Source organism: Ambystoma mexicanum, chromosome 12 (genome assembly GCF_040938575.1).
Source record: "Ambystoma mexicanum isolate Mex_15411 chromosome 12, UKY_AmexF1_1, whole genome shotgun sequence".
Lineage (NCBI taxonomy): Eukaryota > Metazoa > Chordata > Amphibia > Caudata > Ambystomatidae > Ambystoma > Ambystoma mexicanum.
The window spans coordinates 1,071,114,790-1,071,133,288 of NC_090936.1; the positions used below are offsets into that span (position 1 = coordinate 1,071,114,790).

At 49.5% G+C, this 18,499-nt stretch overlaps 1 protein-coding gene across 1 annotated transcript in view; it reads right to left on the reverse strand.

The window, feature by feature from the left end:
- EXOC4 (exocyst complex component 4) overlaps positions 1–18,499 on the reverse strand; it is a 2,700,837-nt gene that overhangs the window by 2,358,552 nt on the left and 323,786 nt on the right. The window lies entirely within an intron of this gene.

The following is an 18,499-nucleotide window of genomic DNA, read 5'->3' on the forward strand; positions in this document are numbered from 1 at the left end:
CCTTATACCTCAACCTTTCAGAAGCCAAGCATGTAGGTTGAGGGATCCGACCTCTGGATGGAGAACCTGACCCCCCCCCCTCACGTGAGAGCAGATTGTCTTGGTAGGGAAGACGACGTGGAGTGCAGATGGACAAGTCGAGAAGGTCCGGGTACCACGTCCTCCGGGCCCATGCCGGAGCAATGTTGATCATCCAGGAACCGAACCTCCGCAGCACTTGCGGGATGACAGTGACTGGAGGAAACGGGTACAGCAGTGGAAAGGACCACTCCACCACGAACGGGTCTCCTAAGGCTCATCATGGAGGAAATTCCCACAAGCAGAACCTTTCGCACTTCCGGTTGACACTGGAGGCAAAGAGGTCCACCTGAGGGGTCCCCCAAAGGGCGACGATCTCCAGGAGAATCTCATGAGCTAGCTCCCACTCGTGAGAGATCGCACTCTGCCTGATCAGAGCGTCCGCCGTCTCGTTTTCGTCTCCGGCCCGATGAACTGCCGAGATCGAAATTTCCCGCTGGATGGCCCAGAACCAGAGCTGCATCGCCTCCCTGCAAAGAGGAAGTGACCCTGTCCCCCACTTTTTGTTGAGGTAGTGCATGGCCACTGTGTTGTCCGTCAGAATCAGTACATTCTTCCCTCGCACAGTCGGCAGAAAAGCCTTCAGGGCAAGCCTGACGGCCCTCAGCTCCAACAGATGGATATGGAGTCTGGACTCCGACAGAGACCAACGACCGCTGACTGTCAACTCGTTGGCATGAGCTCCCCATCCTGTGAGGGATGCGTCCGTTAAGATCGTCAACTCCGGCCAGGGTAGCCAAAATGGAGCCCCCCCCTCATCAGACTGCCTTCCGACGGCCCACCACAGAAGGTCCTGGGTGACCGAGGGCGGCACCTGAACGGGGTCCGACATCCTGCCGGAGGACGGTGACCACTGCATCTTGAGAGCCCATTGCAGAGATCTCATCTGCAACCTGGCCTCTGGAAAGAAGAATGCAGGATGCCATGAGGCCGAGCAATCTCAAGAACTCGAACGCCGGGAGAGTCTTGGCATGTTGAAACTTGTGCACCATCTGCTGAATGTGATGAGCCCTCACCTGGGGAGAAAAACACTGCCCCAGGGACGTGTCGAGCACTGCTCCGATGTACTGGAGCCGCTGAGTTGGCATCAAGTGGGACTTCTTTAAGTTGAGGGAGAAGCCCAGCTTGTGAAGGAAGTGGCAGGTGACGGACAGATGATCCAGGACTTGCTCGGGAGAGCGCGCCCTGATCAACCAATCGACCAGGTAGGGGTAGACGTGAATCCCCCCCTTTCCTGCGATACGCTGTCACCACCAACATGAGCTTGGTGAAGACCCTCGGGGCAGAGGTCAATCCGAACCGCAGGGCCCCAAACTGAAAGTGCGAGTCGCCAACTGCGAACCTCAGGTACTTGTGCTTGGGATGGATCGGCACATGAAAATAAGCGTCCTTGAGGTTGAGAGACACCAACCAGTCCTGAAGTTGAAGGGCCTGGAGAACTTGAGAAAGAGTAACCATCTTGAACTTGTCCTTCCTGAGGAGCTTGTTCAAACCGCACAAGTCGATAATGGGTCTCAATCCCCCGTCTTTCGTCGAAATCAAAAAATAAGGGGAATACCATCCCTTGTTCCTCTCCGCTACAGGCACCAGTTCTAAGGCGCCTTTCTCCAGCAGGGATTGAATTTCCTGCGCAAGGAGCGGATCCGGACTCTTCAAAGAGAGGTTCCCTGGTGGATTGTCGCGAGGCCTCTGCCGGAAAGGAAGACAGTAGCTGTGGGCTATGATCTCCAGAACCCACATATCTGAAGTAATGGCACGCCACTCTACAAGATGCTGCGCCAGCCTTCCCCCAACCGGTGAACCATGGGATATGGCCTCATGACTGCCCTCAGGCACTGCCGCAGCCGCTTCTGCTCAAAGAGGCAACTGCACCTCGAGTACCCTGTTTTCCACCTCTGGCACTCCAACTCTGGCCCCTTTGACTTGCAGCTCATCTCGATTTACTAAAGGATGAGTAATATCAAAAGGAACCTCCCCTCCATTGCTGTCCACTAGGACGAAAAGGCGGAGGTTGGCGAACTACAGCGCTCAACGACTTCGCTGCAGCTTTGGAGGTCTGCAACCTCTCAAGGCTCTCGCCAGCCTTGCTGCCAAAAAGATGTTCACCATCAAAGGGCATGTTGAGGAGCCGGGCTTGCACATCAGGAGCAAACCCCGACTTCTGCAACCACGCAAACCTGCGTATTATGGTGCTCGCCGCCATGGACCGGCTGACGCAGTCTACCATGTCCAGACCCGACCGAAATGACTCACGCATGGCATCCTTGCCATCCTGCACAATAGCAAGAAAACCATCCCATTCCTCCCCTTCGGGAATATGTTCAGCCGCTAAGGAAATACAGTTCCACAGAGTGTGCGTGAAACGTGACAAGGCACATACGGAGTTGGCTGCCTGAAGACCCATACCCCCTGAAGAAAACACCTTCGCCGAGCTGTCAAAATGTTTGTTGTCTCTATCAGGAGGGATGGTAGGGTACGACGCCTGCTTTGCGGGGGCCGTAGTCGCCTGCACCACCAAACTCTCCAGAGTAGGGTACGTGGTCAAGTAGCAGGGGGTCGCCACTGGCTGGGCGATATTTCTTCAGCAAGGACTTGCTCACTGCCGGGAGACTCTCTGGAGAAGTCCAAGCCGCAGCCACCCTTCTCTGCAAGACCATATGGAATGGCAGCCCCGGGTCAGTTGATGGACCTTGGTCGAGGATATCAGTCAGGTCATCCTGCTGAAAATCCCCAGGGGGTCAGACCACCCCAGGTAATCTGGGACCCTCGAAATCAGGTTCCGATAAGAGGAATCGGAATGCGTGCCAGGCTCAGGCCTACCAAACTCCACCTCCAGAGAGGTGTCTAGACCACTGGCATCGTGCAACGACTGACGCAGGTCCTCAAGTTGGCTATGACCAGAAAGGAGGCCATCTGGAACCTCTGCAGGAAACTCACCTTCCTCAGACCCCCTCATCCACCTCAGAAATATAATCCAGAGGCCGGAAGGAGGGTACAGAAAAAGGAACAAAGACATGTTTAGCCTTGGCCAGAGCCTTTCTGGGGGGTTCCACCGTGCCCCGGGGAGCCTCCGACAAAGCCGACTCGAAAGGCGTCGAGGGCGTCGATGGAATTGGCATCGACAGTGTTGACACAGGCCTCGAGGGCGGAGCCCCGAGCGTCTCTCTCGACAGCCTGGGCGCCGATGGCATTGACGACTTCCTCGGAGGCGGAGCCTCGAGAGAGTCGGTCGACGACCTCACAGGTTCTTGCGGTCTCGATGGCGATGACCTGGAATGGGCATGTCTAGAGCGACCATCCTTATCCGACTGGGACCTCGAAGGCACCTGGTGGTCGCGACGATCGCTCGAGCCTGAAGGCATACGAGCAGCGTCTCTAGAACGGTCATGGGCGGCGTCTTTCAACGACGCGGACGGACCATGTCCCTCCGATTGAAAAATCGCCAACATCTCCTTTCGGAAGGAATCCCATTTCTCAGGAGTGGAATGCTTGTTGGGACAAGCAATTCCGCCGACGGGCAGAGTCCTCGGACGAGGACGGGGAAGGCGAGCTGTGACAGCGCTTCCTGGAGTGCCTCGAAGAGGCAGAGGAATGGCAGGACCGACTCCCAGACCAAGAACCCCCAGACTCATGACGACGATGCGGAGAGTCATCCTTCGAATCATCCGTCGAAAGACCAGTGGAACGAGACTTCCGGGCTTGGCCGCCTTACCGACCGACAGCTTCTTCTTATGCTCCCGCAAGGCCTTCGATGTGAGCGATTGGCAGTCGACACAGTCATCCGTATCGTAGTGCTCCCCGAGGCACCAGAGGCAAGCGTTGTGCGTGTCCGTCAGCGACATCTTGGACCCGCACACCTGACACTTCTTAAAACCGGACCGCGGGGTGGAAGAAGCCGATGACATCATAAGAAACAGGTTCCAAGAACCGAAAGAACAGGATTCAGTAGAACCGAGGCGCGCCGAGATCTCCGAAGCGAACATGTTCGCGGAAAAAAAACGGAACTGAGGCTACGGACGTCGTGCGTCCTACTTATAACATTCGGTGCGTCGGCTCAACGGAGGCCCTCGAGGACAGCGTATCGACGTCATCGACACAGGAGCCAAACATTTTCCAAAGCAGCACAGCTGTGGTGATTACTGTCATAGATATGGAAAACATCGGAGGACCCAATGCCCTCGAATGGTCGGACCATGAGAGGGGAGTAGTGAGAGGGTTAGAGCTAGGGATGTCTGCGGAGATGAGCACATCCAAGGTGTGTCTGGGTGTTTGGTCGGACCAGAGGGAAGACTGGTGAGGGAGAGAGCGCCACAGGTCATGGAAGAGTACAGTGGCCAGTTTAGGGGAGTCAAGGTGGATGTTAAAGTCTCTGAGAAGGAGAAGCTTAGTGGTAGAAGTCAGGAGAGAGGAGGTGAGCTCTGCCCATTCAGAAAGGAAGAGTGAGATTGGGCCAGCAGGGCCTGTAGATGCTAGTGAGTGAGCAAGAGGGACGGAGAGACACAAAGCCTGCAGACTAGGCATTCAAAAAGAAGAGTAGGATAGTAGCAGTTACACATTCAGGGAAGATAAGGGCCACTCCCCCTCCAGACCAGATGGGCCTGGGCTTCTAGAGGATCTTATAGCCTTCGAGAAGAAGAGTGTCAAGAGCAGTGGCAGAGCTGACAATGAACCACGTCTCGGTAAGGGAGATGATGTCGAGGTCCAAGTCTTCAAGGAGGAGACCGACCGATATCAGAGGAGTGTAACAGTAGAGCGAGCATTCAGTGTAGCTAAGTGAAGCTGGTTGCTACCTTTGAAGGATTTTGGAGGAGGGATACAGGGGTGTAGTACGCCTGTTGGAGGTGGCAAAGAGGTCAGGTGGAAGGCGGCAGGAGGAGTAGAAGGAGAAGGAAGACTGCTGATGAGACGGAAGACACCGATAAAGAAGGAGGTTGGGTTGAGAATCCTGGGCCATGACAGTGCCACTGTGATAGAAATTAATGATACACCTAGAGGATGGGACGTGTGCCAAGTGTACTTCCCATCTGGTTCCACCATTAATGGGAGAAGTAGAGACTTTGGAGAGGACAGAGACCATATGGGTAGTCCAAAGATCTGGAGAGGGGGCAACAAAGAGGACGTTGGTGATAGTCTGCCTGGAGGAAGCATTGACGTAGGTGTCAGCAATGTACATGCCTGGATTAGAAGCCAGGAGCGCCTTCTTAAACTTCTTTAACTTTTTCCTTCCAGGCTTTGAGAGGCAGGATAGGTGATAGAATAACAGAGTAGATAAGGGAGATGGCGAGCACCATGGAGTGAAACCAAAGAACAAGTTACTTACCAACTGGTAACATTCTTTCGACTGGATGTTTCTCCAACGTATTCCTCATCATTGACATGTAATGTCCAGCTTTGAAAAATATTTTCGGCAGAGGGCACCCTGCGTTGATGGCGTCGAGTCGATGTCCCTCGAACGTCATTGGTTGTTATAAGTAGCATGCACAGCTCCCTTTGCCCTCAGTTCTATTTTTCCCCTCCTTGTGTTAGCAAAAATGCCCATAACCACAGGCAGGACAGTACTCCGCCTTGTTGGAACGAAAGCCATATTAACATGGGAAATTCTACAGAGGGGTAGGTTTGGAGGTGGCGATGAGGAATACGTTAGAGGAACATCCAGTCGAAAGAACGTTACCAGTTGGTAAGTAACTTGTTCTTCGAGTGGATTGTGTCCCCCAACGTATTCCTCATATTTGACAGATTTCCAAAGCAGTATCCATGTTTGGAGCAGGGTGAAAAATTTAGATGTGCAAAGAGTTAAAGGGCAGAGTAAAGCACTGCCTTACCAAAAGCAACATCCAGAGAATAATGCTTACTAAACGGGTGGATTGATGACCACGTTGCAGCATCACAGATGCTTTTAATAGGGACACCCCTTTGCAGGGCTGTTGAAGAGGCCATGCCCCTGGTGGAATGTGCACGCAAACCCTCAGGAGGGTCCTTGCCTGCCAGTCTGTAGCATTCAGAAATAGTGATGATGATCCATCTAGACAATGTTTGTTTGGAAACAGCCTGTCCTAACTTACTTCCAGTATACCCTACAAAGAGCTGGTCGTACACTCTCAACTTGGACATCCTGGAAATATAAAAAAACTTAAGGCTCTCCGAGGGTCCAACCTATGGAGTCTTTCCTCTTACTTACTGGGATGCAGAGGAGGGTAAAAGGCGGGCAGCACAATTTTCTGACTTAAGTGAAAGTCCAAAACCACCTTAGGTAGGAAGGAGGGTCTAACCCTCAACACAACCCTGTCCTTGTGGAATATAGTAAAGGTTGGCTTGGAAGAAAGTGCCTACAACTCGCTCACTCTAAGTGCAGATGTTAGAGCAACCAATAGTATTGTCTTAAAGGTTAACAACCTCAACTGACATGTATAACACCAGGTTGAGGTCCCAAATTGGAACCTGAAAAGCAGAAGGTGAGAACACATTTGTGAGCCCTTTCAGAAATTGAGTCACCATTGGGATTTTGAAATAGGAGCATTGCTCAGATGAGCGCTTGAATATGGAAAGCGCTGCCAGGTAACCTTTAATGGTTCCAACTTGAAGACCTCTTTTGTGCTAATGAAAGTAGAAAGGATAGAACATCCGGAGTCGCACATTGAAAAGGATCAACATTCTTTTCCCTACACCAGTCACAAAGCGTATTCCAACGGAAACGGTACAGAGACTTTGTTGCTATCCTTCGTTCCAAAAGCAACACCTCCATCACGTCATCCAAGAGGTCCCAATCCTTGTATCTCAACCTTTCAGAAACCAAGCGTAAAGTTTGAAAGCGTTGGCCTCTGGATGTAGAACCTAACCCTCCTCTTGCGAGAGAAGATCCACTCTTTGTGGAGTATGTATCGGAGGACAGATGACATGTCCAGAAGTTCCGGGTACCATGTTCTCCTTGCCCAATCCGGGGCAATGAGGATCATGTGGCTCACAAAACATCTCAACCTCCTGATTACTTGAGCAATGACGGGGACTGGAGGAAGCGCGTATAGCAGTGGGAATTCCCAATCCACCACAAACACATCTCCTAGAGCTCTCGGGGGAAATTCCCTTGAGCAATACCGCTCGCACTTCTGGTTGACTCCGGTCGCCAAAAGATCCACTTGAAGGACTTCCTGAGCTAACTCCCACTCGTGGGAGACCGTGCTCTGCCTGATCTCAGCATCCGCCACCGTGTTCTCCTCCCCGGCTAGCTGAACTTCCGACAGGGAGATTTCTTCTTGAATAGCCCATACCAGAGCTGCATTGTCTCTCTGCACAGTGGTAGTGAACCTACGCCTCCTCATATTCAGGTATATCGTGGCCACCGTATTGTCGGTCATTATCAGGACATGCCTTCCCCGCATAGAAGGTAGAAAGGCCTTCAGGGCTAGTCTGATTGCTCTCAGCTCCAAAAGATTGATGTGTAGTTTGGAATCCAATGGAGACCAACGACCACTGACAGCCAAATAGTTGGCGTGAGCGCCCCACCCCGTGAGTGAGGCACTGGTCAATACAGTTAAATCCGGCCATGGTTGCCAAAAATGTTCTGCCTTTAGAATATTTTCCTCGCAGGCCCACACAGAAGATTCTGTGAGACTCTGGTTGGGATCTGAAGTTGGTCTGACTTGCATCCCGAGAACTAGTACCATTGCATTCTGAGAGCCCACTGATCAGCCAATCATCCAGGTAAGGGTAGATGTGAATCCCTCCTCTCCTGAGATGTGCTGCCACTACCATCTGTTTGGTGAACACCCTCGGGCAGAGGTCAACCCGAATGGCAGGACTCAAAACTGATAGTGCGAGCCGCCAACAAGCGAACCTCAGGTATTGCCTGTGCTTGAGATAGATCAGCACATGAAAATAACCATCCTGAAGGTCAAATGACACCAACCAATCCTGAAGTTGGAGGGCCTGAGGATCTGAGAGAGAGTAACCATCTTGAATTTGTCCTTCCTGAGGAACTTGTTCAAGTATCTCAAGTCCAAGATGGGTCTCAGTCCTCCGTCTTTCTTGGGGATCAGAAAATATGGGAAACACCAACCCTTATTCCTCTCCGCTACAGGCACTGGTTCTATAGCACCTTTCACCAGCAGGGTTAAGATTTTCCACACAAGGAACGGATCTGGAATAATCAGAGTGTTTCCCCGGTGGATTTGTCTGAGGCTTCTTAATAAAAGGAAGGCAGTAACAGTGGGCTATTGTTTCCAGAGCACAAGCATCTGAATTAATGGCTCGCCATTCGTCCAGATGCTGAGACAGTCGGCCCCCCACTGGTGAATCGTGACGCAAGCCTTCAGAGGGGTTTTGAAGAGGCCGCTGCAGACGCTGATGGCAAGGAGGCTCGAGCTTGAGCTGGCTTGGCACCTCTACCTCATCCACCACAAGGACATTTTCGTTGGTGTCTTTGATTGGCCATTCCTCTCGCCCTTCCAAATGAGGTGTAGTAACGAAAAGATCACCCCCCTCCAAGGTTGTCCGCTAGGACGAAAAGGCTGAGGTTGCCCAAGAGCGACATCTAAAGACTCAGCTGCCGCCTTAAGGAGTCTGCAGCTTCTCAAGGCTCTCGTCAGCCTTGCTGCCAAAATGAGACCTGTCAAATGGCATGTTCAGAAGACGAGCCTGCACATCAGGTGCAAAACCCGACTTCGGCTACCACGCAAACCTGCGCATCACGGTGCTCGTAGCCATGGACCTGCTGATGCGATCTGCAGTATCCAACGCAGACTGAAGGGACTCGCACATGGCTTCCTTGCAGTCCTTAACAATAGCCAGGAAGCCGTTCCTTTCATCCCCTTCCAGAATATGATCCGCTGCCATAGATATGCACTCCCACAGAGTGTACGAAAATTTTACCAAGGCACAGGTGGAGTTGGCTGAGTTCAGCGCCATTATCCCTGCCAAAAATACATTATGCGCCCATCCATCCACGCGCTTATTGTCCCCATCAGGAGGGATGGTAGGGTACGCTGCCTTGTTAGAGGTAGCCCTAGCTGCCTGGACCACCAGACCCTTGGGAGTGGGGTGTTGGGACAGGTAGCCGGAGTCGGTACTGGAACGGTGGTATTTTCTTGTAAGAGATTTGTCCACTGCTGGATTAGTCTCCAGGAATTGGGAGACCCTGGCCACCCTTTTTTTAAGAGCCACATGGAAAGGTAACACAGGATCCGTAGGTGGAGCCTGGTCCAAAATGTCAGTGAGTTCACCCTGATCAAAATGCACTGGAGGTCTAGACCAGCCCAAATATTCAACAACTCTAGACATAAGTTGACGGTAGGAAGAGTCAGCATGCTCTCCTGGCTCCGGCTTGCCGATCTCCAGCTCAGAAGAGGTGTCAATACTACTAGCATTATGCAAAGTGTCACAAAGATCTTGCATCCTACACTCCTCTGAAATGAGCCATTCAGGCACATTAGGGTCCCATACTGGAGATCAAAAGGGGCATCTTCCTCATGCGAATGCTCCTCCTCCTCAAAAATCTAAGTGAGGGATTTTGAAAAATCCTATTTCGGTAGAGGGGCAAACATTTTCTCTGGTGCGGAACCCAGAGTCTTTGAAACAGTTGAAGATGTCAACTTTGACTTGGCTAGTGCCTTTTCTGGAGGCTCAACAGGCCCTTTGGGCTGAACTGACACAATCGGTCCAGCTGGCATCAATGGTTTCAGCGTCAATAATGGCGAAGGCCTGACAGGGGTTAAGGACCCGATGGGTTCCATTGACTTCTTTGGCGCCGAGGGCTTCGAAGGCGTCAACGACCTGGACCGTTCACCATGTCTCGAGTGATCCTTTGACACCTTTTCCGATCGAGGCCTCGGGGGCTCTCAATGGGGATCACGCTGTTTACTCTGGCTTGAGGGTGTACGAGTTTCCGGCCGAGACTGCTCATTGTCGGCTTCCACAGAAGGAGCGGAAGGAATCCTGCCCTGTTTGTCAAAGATCTTAAGCATCTCCACACGGAAAGCTTCCACTCTGCCGGTGTAGACTTCTTGGACGGGCAGGTCACCCTCTCGGGGGTGCCGCCTGATGAAGACGAGGCAGGTGACCTGCGGTGCCTTCTTCTCGAGCGTTTTGACTAGGACGAAGAGTGGCGGGAACCACTACGAGACCTTGAACGCTTGGCCTTCTTCAGCCGAGGATAGTTGCCTCTCGACTCGTCAGTCGAAGGGATAGCAAGTTGGAACTTAAGGGGTTTCGACACCTTGCCTACCTGAAGCTTCCCCTTTTCGTTCCCGCAAGGCCTCTCATGTAATAGATTGATCGTATCCGTCTCGTGGCCCTCACCCAGGCACCACAGACCGACTCCTTGCATTTCTTGAACCAGGATCAAGGGGTCGTCGGAGTGGAAGACGAAGCTATGTCAACAAACACGATAGCAAATACTTCACAAGTATGAGGCGTGCTGAGTTTCACGAAGCAAACACGTTTGCAAAAAAACGGAACTCAGGCCAACGGGTGCTGTGCATGCTACTTATAACATCAGATGATGTCACCCTCGACAGAGGCCTTCGAGAGACATTGACTCAACACCATCGACGCAGGGCGCCCTCTGCCGAAAAAGGTTTCCGAAGCAGCCAAAGCTGGCCATTACATGTCAAAGATGAGGAATATGTTGGAGGACACAATCCATTCAAACAGAGAAAACTGCACAGTGCACAAGGAAACACATCAGGCGGCCTAGCAGCCATGGAATGCCGATAGATTGGGAAGATTGTGTCCTATCCAGACTCTTCAGGACCAGGCAGCCAAGTCAGGCCTTCCTTCAAGCAGGACAGAGGAAAGGAAGATGTGGAAGGTGAACAATAAAGGAAGTTTAAAAATGTTCAGGTGGTGAAAATTCCTCAATTGTGAAGGGCCCCACGGAAGAGACAGTTCTTAGTTGGTGATGCCCAACAACAAACTGTACATAAAAGGCATACTTGGTAATGGGAGAGCAGAGGTGAAGGTGCTGCCATAGTGTTGCAGAGCAGGTTGGGTGAATCAGCAGAAAGGCGGTGTAGAGCAAAGTCTGGTGTAGGTATGGGCGAGGTGAGGCACAGGGGAGGCCAAAGTGAATCCACCAATCGTTGCTGTAAAAAGGTATTGGTGACGCCATCGAGGAACAGGCTAATTGAATCGCCCGGAGAAGAAGAGAACAAGGGTGGAGAGAGGCCAAACATTAGACACCCCTACATTGAGGATACACAGATGCTGCCGCCATCACGGAACCAGCGGGTACGGGAAGGGGAAGGAGGGAAGTAAACGCCCCGGCGAAGGCCCAATGAGCCCCAACTTCGATAATGAGCACAAGTGGGTGCAAGTAGGGTGATGTGGGGCCCTCAAAGGTCCAAAAGAGAGATTCCACTTTGTCGATGTTAAAAAGTTGAAGCTGCATCAGAACCCACGTGGCTGGCCACATGTCTGGCTATTGTTCCCCTACGCAATGAAACCCACTCACTCGCCAGCTCAACAGGTGCCCAAGCAGGAGTCTGATGAGTCAGGTACAACGTACATGCAGGAAGACACCAAAAGGAGGGAATAGCAGGAGCATGTGTCCCGCTCAGGTGCAGGGCTGACCCTGCCAGGTGTTGGATACAAATAACCACCTAATCCGCAAGTGCCACAGGACTGGCTTCTACAAAGAATTAAATAGCAGAAAATTACAGACTTGGGTTCCCTGGACAGCACGCCACAGTACTCTCACCTGCAGCAAGGAAATGTATACAGGCCCCGAAATCCACAAAAACATCTGAGCCACGAGATCCCCCTGCACTGCCACCAACAGTCCCTGAGCGCTGCTCCGATTCAGTTGGTCAAAGCACAACCCCGGTATCATGGGACTAATATCGCAAGTCCAAGGCCCTTTTGTGAAGTTGCTCCTATTCCTGCTGTAAACTGCTTGGGCTGGGTGCAGTTTGGTGAGCGAAGCATGAGAACGAGCCCTGGAGCAGGTATAGCTCTGAACCCTTTGGTGCCACGTGCTACTGTTCCCATTGGGTCAGCTCTTTCAGTTGGTGTTGCTGCCTCCATTGTGCAACCAAATTCAGGTGATGCTACTGTTCCCATTGTGCATTCCAATTCAGAGTCTCATGTTGCTCTTGTTCATATTGTGCCCTCTAGCTCAGTCCTTGATGCTGCTCTTATTGTGCCCATTGTGCCCTCACAGTCCGAGGTTGCTGTTGCCATTGTACAATCAAATTCAGTTGCTGCTACTGTTCCCATTGTGCAATCTAATTCAGAGTCACATGTTGCTGTTCAAAATGTGCCCTCATACTTAGACCTTGCTGTTGTGCCCACTGTGCCATCACTCGGGCGTTGCTGTTCCTATTGTTTCGCATGCACATTCAATCGCTGCTGCCGTTCACATTGTGCCTATGATGCCCTCACATTCAGATGTTGCTGCTGTTCCCACTGTACCCTCACATTCAGCCCAGAGGTCCCTCCCAAGCCCACTCAGGTGCACATTCATCACCGACAGTTGCTCCCCGCCCATGCCTTCGACATTCACAACCTTATCACCAGCTCCAACCTTGATTTACTTGTCATCAGTGAAACCTGGCTCCATGAAGCATCGGCCCTTGCTCTTGCCTTGGCCCTCCCCCAGGGCTACACCATTTTTAGGCAAGATCGCATTTCTCAAAGGGGGGAGTAGCCCTCATAGCTAAAGAGTCCATACCACCATCAGAAAGGTACAAGGAGAACTAGGATTCAACAGAGACTATCTGCTCCTTAAAGTCAAGTCATCCCCTAACTGTATTATTACCCTCCACATTCTGTACCGTCCTTCAGGACCAGTCACAGACTTCCAGGATGCCCTCTTACATGCCAATGGTGACAATCTAAAGAAAACCACCAAAGCTATTCTCCTGGGAGACCTGAACCTAGGCCTAAACGACCCAGCTGACTCTCATGCAGCCTCACTCAACTCAGCCCTTTCCACTCTAGGCTAGAAACTAGCTGTGACAAAGCTGACCCACATCAAAAGGATGCACCCTTGACTGGATCACCCACCATAACTGTCCTCTCTCCACCTTCATCTCACCCATTCCCTGGTCCAATCACCTCTCCATTCCTTTTGAACTTGACCTAACCAAGGGCCAACTACACACATGGCGCCGCTCCCACCTGTACGCTCCATAAGCTCTGGGCAACTTACCAAGGAAAGGCTCCTACCTCACCTCCTGGTTCCTGCCCACGAGCCCCCCTTCTCTAATGGCCCAGGTACCCTTGCTTCCACCTACAACTCCATCTCACAAGCAGTGGATGCCATAGCCCGCTCACCCTAAGGAAAGCCAAGCATACGAAACACACAAATGCCTGGTTCACCTCTGAGCTTTTCGAGATACGCGCCAGGAAAAAAACAGCTCTCTCAACCAGGGTAACCAAACCAAGTGTCTCCACTAAACTAGCCTTCAAGACCATCTCAAAAGAATACAAAGCTGCCATTATTAAAGCAAAGTCTACTTCCTTCAACAGTAGGATAGCAAACGCCAAGTCATGCTCCAGAGAGATTTTCGCCATCTTCAGGGAGTTGGAAACACCTTCTCCCACCACGTCATCCCTCACCAAGGACAAGGACTGGTGTAATAGTGTCCAGGATGCTATACTGGGCAAGCTGAACATCCTTCATAACAAAATCATCAACCACCAACAGGTACTAAAACAACAACAACTATCTAACCTCCACAGTAAGACCTCCTGTGGCACCCCAGCCTTTTCGTTCAAGGAAATGAACGAACAGGAAGTCACTGCACTCCTTAAATCTATTAAACCCTCCAACTGCAAAGGAGATGCCTGTCCAGCGCAGCTCATCAAAGAGTGCTTCCACCCTCACTCCTTTCATCACAGCCTTTATCAACGCCTCATTCAAATCAGATCATGTCCCTGCCTGCCTGAAAGAAGCATGGGTATGACCACTTTAGAAAGAAAGAAAAAAAAAAACACGCTCCACCCAACAATTCCAGGTAATTACAGACCCATCACCACGGTCCCTTTCCTGTTGAAAATTCTAGACAAAGTAGCATACCTGCAGGTCCACAAATACCTAGACACAAATCACTTGCTTGGTTTCCGACAGTCTGGCTTCTGTCCCGGCCATGTGACCGAAACTGCTTTATAGGACCTTCAAAACCAGATTGATGATCTCAGACGCCGGCAAACCCGCTCTCCTGCTGCTCCTCGACTTGTCCGCAGCCTTTGACTTGGTGGATCATAATACCCTATTCCACCACCTCTCTACCGCGGCCAATTTTTCTACCAACGCTATAGCCTGGATCTCATCCTTCCTTAAAGAAAGAGCCATGAAAGTTTTCAGACCAGAGTTGCGTCAGCCCTAAACGGATCAAATGTGGAGTCCCACACAAATCCTGCATTTCACCCACCCTCTACAACCTGTTCATGCGGTCCCTATTCAACTTCCTTGATGCACTAGGCAGCACATAAAACAATTATGCTGATACGCAGGTCCTCATCCCCCTAACTGGTGACTACAAGGTCAATAGGGAATCGCTAAACTCCATCTATGCCACGATCCAAACATGAATGGCTGAAAATTGCCTGTGCCTTAACAGTGAAAAAAAACTGAACGTCTACTTATCGGCACACCAGAAACCCTCAAGAAACTATGTAAAGTACAGTGCATTCGTGATTGATAACATCTCTCTCCCTGTATCACAGATGGTAAAAACCCTGGGGGTCTAGTTAGACGCAAACCTTTCAATGGTCAGACATGCCAACCACATTGCATCTGCCTTGGCCTACCACTCAAAATTGATCACTGCAGCAAGACCCTTCCTGATATAAAAGAACTGCCTCTCCTAAGCTAGGGCAATAATTGGGTCTCGGTTTGATTACTGGAACGCCCTCCTGACAGGCACCTCTGTAAAACATCAGGAAACTGCAGACTGTACAAAACAATGCACTGAGGGCGGCCACCAGCATTTCCAAAAGGGATCACATCTCAGCAACCAGGAAATCGGTCCACTGGCTCCCTATCAGGGAACTTATCGTTTTCAAGACCCTCGCCCACAAATGTCTCCATAACACCGCCCCCTCTACCTCCCTCAGTGTGTTACCTTACCCCACACAGTCATACCCACAAGTACCACCTACACGCACCGCATCTCTATTCCGAAGACCTTCCGGGCTCGAGCAAGAGGGCCCAGTTTCCCAGTCATTGAGCTATCAATTGGAACTCGTTACCTCCCCTCCCGAGAAGCATGGAATCGCACACAGCATTTAGGAAAGCGGTAAAAACACTTCTGTTTGTATAAATCTGCTCCCAATCTACTTGCCTGCACGTTGTATGCTATTCTTCTCCAGGATCTGTTACCCGTCTAGTCTAATTTTGATCCATTTATTCACAATCACCTATATTTATGTACTGCTTCGCCCTATTAGGCCCTTGCTCTCTGTAACCATGAGCAATGGCTTTTTTACCTGTAACCAAGACATCTTCATGAAACAGCGCCTCAATGCCTCTGGCCTGTAGTACGCTTTACAAATCGTAATAAATAAATAAAATCATCATTTGAACACCAACTTTCCCTTTTGCATAAATGTTCTCCTTTTTACACTTTGTTTACAAGAGATAGGGTAGGCATTAGGTTTTTGTTAGTATAGGCCATTTTGATTTGATAGACTCCACTAGGACTGTTTTGTTTACCGTTTGATGGTCGAGATTACTCCCATCTTAGCTATAGGGCACAATAGGAGTTTGTCCAACCCAAATATTATCAATAAAGGTTTTACAAATTGTATCCATTGTGTCAGTGTCAATACTTGTGATACCATGCCTCCTCTACAGAGGCAGGCACAAAGTTGTAATTTTCTCTTTATCAGACTTCTTATTAAACAAGAATGGGTTGGATGAACGCCTCTCTATCCCTGTCCTAAGGAGAATTTACCTACCTATGAAACTAATACAAAAGATAAGTCTGTGTCAAGTCATTAAACCTACAAACTGTCCTTGTGTCCAACACATGCTAATCTGGCCCTCACTCTAGAAATGAACTAAGGGTGCAAGGAAATGTCTCTGACTTATGGTTGGCAAAAAGTGTTCACAACCAAAAATAAATCTTTAAATCCAACAGAAACGTCTTTCAAGGGGAAACTCTTGGATCCAGAGGGTGGTTCCCTCCCCTTGTATATTTAGGTAGAATTGTAAAGAGTCTATTGCAAAAACGTTTCTTGAGGTGTAGGTAAGATGGCAAGTGTCTTTTCAAACATCAGTTTCATGATGTTAGTTTTAGAAAGCTCTTATGCAGACGGTACGTTCCTTATCATTCAACTCTTCCTTGGTTTCTTTGTACTCGTTTCATAAAAGTGGTTATTCAAAATGAGAAATTCCACACAAGGTTTTCTTTTCCTTCTACTGTACTTTGGCAGATTACCTGATGTGTTTCTTTATCAGAATATCTTCCTGTGAACTCTTCAGATTTCCTGGTGTACTCCCTTGCGAGGTATCTTGTCACAATAGGAAAATGTCTTTGTTCAACTTCAATTGCCTGGTGTATCTACACACCAAGAACTCCTACATGTGTTTCCTACTTTCCCAGGCAAACTCCTCTACCAGGTGTTTTGCAACATGGGTGATTATCCTTCTAGAACTTTAGTGCACTTCCGGGTATACTCTCCTGTCAGGAATCCTTAGATGGTTCTTCAGAGGCCCTGGTGTACTCTCCTGCCAGGTATCTTCCGACAATGCTTAAGTTCACATTCAATTTCCAAGTGTCTGGTCTATTTGACTGACAGGACTTCCTCCATCACCTGGTAGGTATCTTGCCACAATGCCTTATAGCCTTATATGCTTTTGATGGATTGCCTGGTATACTGCCCTGCCAGGAATCCTTCTTAGAGGTCCTATAGATTTTTATTTGCTTGCTTAAGGTAATACTTGTTCCAATTTTCACCACATTGACATCTGATACATAGGGACTTGTCCCAGTTTTGTCGTTATTCTTAATTCATGTACTTGTTTACATGCCTGTAGGTACGCCCTGGGGTCCCTAATGGCTCTGGGCAGACTCACCGGTGATTTGCAACATCCCTGACCCGTGGCGTGTCTCCACGATGAAGCTCCCTCTCTGGGACAGCCTCTGACGCACTGCAACCCTTCCTACAGCATTCTTTTCAACTGCATTATGAAAGCAGATGCCATTTTTAAAAGTCCTGCGCTTACGTGTTTCTATCAAACAACTAGTTGCATATTCAATTTGGGTTTCTTTCAATCCGTATCAACTCCTTCCTCTTTTTCCCCATTTCAGTACCTGAGGCTTCATGAGAGTTGAAGTCCATAGACATCATGGGATTTTTAAATTGACGTTGTTTAGAAGTCTTACTTGGAAAGACATCAGAAACAGGAGATGTAATGGGTGTGCTGTGTATAGCCGAGGTATAAACAGGATTTGGACTAGAGTGATTTAAGGGGGGGGGTGGGGGCTTCTGGGTTATACAATAAGGAGGATTTGTGAGATGGCTGCCAGCCCTCAAGTACTTGGATATTATAACATCTTCAGTGGGAGGGGGAGAATACCGAGTCTCTTCCAATGTATTCACCAACTCCCACTGGCAGTCGTCTCCTCCCACATGAGTGGGTTAACGGGGAAAATCAAAAATAGTCATATTCTCTAAAAAACGTAAACCAAAAACAATTATATGGTTGGTCGGCAACGCACAGTTAGAACTTGCCCAATCTATATGATATTTGGGTTTTACTATTGCTTATAATGATCCCCAATCAGCTATCAGGGAGCGCTTGAGACTGAAATCCCTTCAGCTTATTATCAAGCTAAAAAGGCAACAGTTAACTAGCAAGTTTTCTCTTATGCCTTTTAGAAAGTATTATCTGGCTAAAGTAGCACCAACTTTAATATACAGTCTTTTAACCATTCTTCTGGATACGAGACAAAAAGGGCTGAATAGATCTTCCCGACTCTTATAGACCTATATCCTTGTTTGACTCAGCATTTAAAATCTTTGGCAGAGCAGTTCTGGTCAGGCTACTATCTTGGGTAGACAGCCATAACATTTTGAAGGACTGGGCACCTCCGAGCAAGCGCTGAACTTGTATCTCATTATTTCAAAGATAATTTATCTACAAAATGAGGTAAATTTACATTGCCTTCATGGATATACGACAGCTTTCGACTATCTGTAGGGACAAATTACGGCTCATGTGTTGCCATGCAGACCTAATCAGAATATTGTCTTACTTGCATAAAACAACAAGGCCAGTGTATGGTCTTGCCCGAATGGGCATTGTACCCCTGGTTCCTGGTGCATGTAGGAGTTCATCAAGGATGGGTAAATATTTTATAATTGTAATTAGCATACAATTACCTAAACCAAAACTAAGGATCTGTGTGTCATAATGTGCAAGCAAAAAACGGTCCTGTGTCCAAAGCTCTATTCTGACCCTCACATTATAAACTAAATT